Consider the following 4326-nt stretch of genomic DNA (forward strand, 5'->3'; position numbering starts at 1 on the left):
GGCCGCCAGCCAGGCACAGCCGAAAAGTGCTAAGTCCGAACTGCGTCTGCCGGGGCGGCACGAAACCGCGTCAGCCGGGGCGGCGCGAAAACCGCGTCTGCCGGGGCGGCACGAAACCGCGTCAGCCGGGGCGGCGCGAAAACTGCGTCAGCCGGGGCGAGCCCGGGTGCGGCACCACCGGGAAAACTGTGGCAAACAGACATGGCGATCGAGTGAGTGGGCCGCCAGCCAGGCACAGCCGAAAAGTGCTAAGTCCGAACTGCGTCAGCCGGGGCGGCAAAAACCGCGTCAGCCGGGGCGGCGCAAAAAACCGCGTCTGCCGGGGCGGCACGAAACCGCGTCAGCCGGGGCGGCGCGAAAACTGCGTCAGCCGGGGCGAAAGAAAAAAAAAAAAACGCGTCTGCCGGGGCGAGCCCGGGTGCGGCACCACCGGGAAAACTGTGGCAAACAGACATGGCGATCGAGTGAGTGGGCCGCCAGCCAGGCACAGCCGAAAAGTGCTAAGTCCGAACTGCGTCTGCCGGGGCGGCACGAAACCGCGTCAGCCGGGGCGGCGCGAAAACCGCGTCTGCCGGGGCGGCACGAAACCGCGTCAGCCGGGGCGGCGCGAAAACTGCGTCAGCCGGGGCGAGCCCGGGTGCGGCACCACCGGGAAAACTGTGGCAAACAGACATGGCGATCGAGTGAGTGGGCCGCCAGCCAGGCACAGCCGAAAAGTGCTAAGTCCGAACTGCGTCTGCCGGGGCGGCACGAAACCGCGTCAGCCGGGGCGGCGCGAAAACCGCGTCTGCCGGGGCGGCACGAAACCGCGTCAGCCGGGGCGGCGCGAAAACTGCGTCAGCCGGGGCGAGCCCGGGTGCGGCACCACCGGGAAAACTGTGGCAAACAGACATGGCGATCGAGTGAGTGGGCCGCCAGCCAGGCACAGCCGAAAAGTGCAAAGTCCGAACCGTGTCAGCCGGGGCGACGCAAAAACCGCGTCAGCCGGGGCGGCGCGAAAACCGCGTCAGCCGGGGCGGCACGAAACCGCGTCAGCCGGGGCGGCGCGAAAACTGCGTCAGCCGGGGCGGCGCGAAAACCTCGTCAGCCGGGGCGAGCGAAAAGGGGGGGGGGGGGAACCACGTCTGCCGGGGCGAAAGAAAAAAAAAACGCGTCTGCCGGGGCGAGCCCGGGTGCGGCACCACCGGGAAGACTGTGGCAAACAGACATGGCGATCGAGTGAGTGGGCCGCCAGCCAGGCTCAGCCCAAAAAGTGCCAAGTCCGAACTGCGTCAGCCGGGGCGGCAAAAACCGCGTCAGCCGGGGCGGCGCGAAAACCGCGTCTGCCGGGGCGGCGCGAAAACTGCGTCAGCCGGGGCGAGCCCGGGTGCGGCACCACCGGGAAAACTGTGGCTAACAGACATGGCGATCGAGTGAGTGGGCCACCAGCCAGGCTCAGCCAAAAAGTGCCAAGTCCGAACTGCGTCAGCCGGGGCGGCAAAAACCGCGTCAGCCGGGGCGGCGCAAAAAAACCGCGTCTGCCGGGGCGGCACGAAACCGCGTCAGCCGGGGCGGCGCGAAAACTGCGTCAGCCGGGGCGAAAGAAAAAAAAAAACGCGTCTGCCGGGGCGAGCCCGGGTGCGGCACCACCGGGAAAACTGTGGCAAACAGACATGGCGATCGAGTGAGTGGGCCGCCAGCCAGGCACAGCCGAAAAGTGCTAAGTCCGAACTGCGTCTGCCGGGGCGGCACGAAACCGCGTCAGCCGGGGCGGCGCGAAAACCGCGTCTGCCGGGGCGGCACGAAACCGCGTCAGCCGGGGCGGCGCGAAAACTGCGTCAGCCGGGGCGAGCCCGGGTGCGGCACCACCGGGAAAACTGTGGCAAACAGACATGGCGATCGAGTGAGTGGGCCGCCAGCCAGGCACAGCCGAAAAGTGCTAAGTCCGAACTGCGTCTGCCGGGGCGGCACGAAACCGCGTCAGCCGGGGCGGCGCGAAAACCGCGTCTGCCGGGGCGGCACGAAACCGCGTCAGCCGGGGCGGCGCGAAAACTGCGTCAGCCGGGGCGAGCCCGGGTGCGGCACCACCGGGAAAACTGTGGCAAACAGACATGGCGATCGAGTGAGTGGGCCGCCAGCCAGGCACAGCCGAAAAGTGCTAAGTCCGAACTGCGTCAGCCGGGGCGGCAAAAACCGCGTCAGCCGGGGCGGCGCAAAAAACCGCGTCTGCCGGGGCGGCACGAAACCGCGTCAGCCGGGGCGGCGCGAAAACTGCGTCAGCCGGGGCGAAAGAAAAAAAAAAACGCGTCTGCCGGGGCGAGCCCGGGTGCGGCACCACCGGGAAAACTGTGGCAAACAGACATGGCGATCGAGTGAGTGGGCCGCCAGCCAGGCACAGCCGAAAAGTGCTAAGTCCGAACTGCGTCTGCCGGGGCGGCACGAAACCGCGTCAGCCGGGGCGGCGCGAAAACCGCGTCTGCCGGGGCGGCACGAAACCGCGTCAGCCGGGGCGGCGCGAAAACTGCGTCAGCCGGGGCGAGCCCGGGTGCGGCACCACCGGGAAAACTGTGGCAAACAGACATGGCGATTGAGTGAGTGGGCCGCCAGCCAGGCACAGCCGAAAAGTGCTAAGTCCGAACTGCGTCTGCCGGGGCGGCACGAAACCGCGTCAGCCGGGGCGGCGCGAAAACCGCGTCTGCCGGGGCGGCACGAAACCGCGTCAGCCGGGGCGGCGCGAAAACTGCGTCAGCCGGGGCGAGCCCGGGTGCGGCACCACCGGGAAAACTGTGGCAAACAGACATGGCGATCGAGTGAGTGGGCCGCCAGCCAGGCACAGCCGAAAAGTGCTAAGTCCGAACTGCGTCTGCCGGGGCGGCACGAAACCGCGTCAGCCGGGGCGGCGCGAAAACCGCGTCTGCCGGGGCGGCACGAAACCGCGTCAGCCGGGGCGGCGCGAAAACTGCGTCAGCCGGGGCGAGCCCGGGTGCGGCACCACCGGGAAAACTGTGGCAAACAGACATGGCGATCGAGTGAGTGGGCCGCCAGCCAGGCACAGCCGAAAAGTGCAAAGTCCGAACCGTGTCAGCCGGGGCGACGCAAAAACCGCGTCAGCCGGGGCGGCGCGAAAACCGCGTCTGCCGGGGCGGCACGAAACCGCGTCAGCCGGGGCGGCGCGAAAACTGCGTCAGCCGGGGCGAGCCCGGGTGCGGCACCACCGGGAAAACTGTGGCAAACAGACATGGCGATCGAGTGAGTGGGCCGCCAGCCAGGCACAGCCGAAAAGTGCTAAGTCCGAACTGCGTCAGCCGGGGCGGCAAAAACCGCGTCAGCCGGGGCGGCGCAAAAACCGCGTCTGCCGGGGCGAAATAAAAAAAAAAACAAAGAAAAAAGCCCGCGCTTAATCAAAAGAAAACAAAGAAAAAAGCTTGCGCTTAATCAAAAGAAAACAAACAAAAAAAGTTCGCGCTTAAGCCTGGCGGTGGAACCACCGGGGCAAACAGACCTGGCGATCGAGTGAGTGGGCCGCCAGCCGGGGTGAGCCAAAAAGTGCAAAGTCCGAACCGCGTCAGCCGGGGCGGCGCGAAAACCGCGTCAGCCGGGGCGGCGCAAAAACCGCGTCAGCCGGGGCGGCGCAAAAACTGCGTCAGCCGGGGCGGCACGGAAAAACGAAAACCGCGTCAGCCGGGGCGACATCAAAATGAGGAAAAAAAAAAAAACTGCCTTAGGACACCTGCGTACACTTTCATGCGTTTGGGCATATCTCTCTGTAACACGCGCGCCCCTCGTTACGCGCGGCACTCTGTTTTCTCCGACACCCATATTTCGGCGGCATGTGGCACGCGCGCCCGTCCCTACGCACGGCACACCGCAGTGCTTTCTCGATATTTTTCTTTTCCACCAACACCGTCATCTATAGGCTTTTAGTGACCTGTTGCTCGTGGCACAAGTTCGCTTGCTCTGACACCTCTTGCATGCGCACCGTTTTTGCGCACGGTGCTATGCCGCAAAGCACGGCAGTCGCATGCGTTTCTCTCAGGCACCTCTTTTTTGACACAACGCTGTGGTGCTTAGAAACACACGCGCCGCTTTTGCGCACAGAACTCCACCGTACAGCACGGTAGTCACGTTTGTTCCACACGAACAGCAGTGTGCATCGTGCTACGACACTTTGAAAGCTTTTTCTTCCGAGTCTCGACCGCGCTGTTCCTTTCGTACTTGGCGCGATTTTGGGACCAGCTTTGTTTTAAACCCCTACTGCGCGCCGTTCCTTTCGTACTTGGCGCGGTTCAGGGTTTGTTTCGAGCCCTTAGCCGCGCTGTTCCCTCCGTACTTGGCGCGGTTTAGGGT

The sequence above is a fragment of the Rhipicephalus microplus genome, unplaced genomic scaffold (assembly GCF_043290135.1).
Source record: "Rhipicephalus microplus isolate Deutch F79 unplaced genomic scaffold, USDA_Rmic scaffold_905, whole genome shotgun sequence".
Taxonomy (NCBI): Eukaryota; Metazoa; Arthropoda; class Arachnida; order Ixodida; family Ixodidae; genus Rhipicephalus; species Rhipicephalus microplus.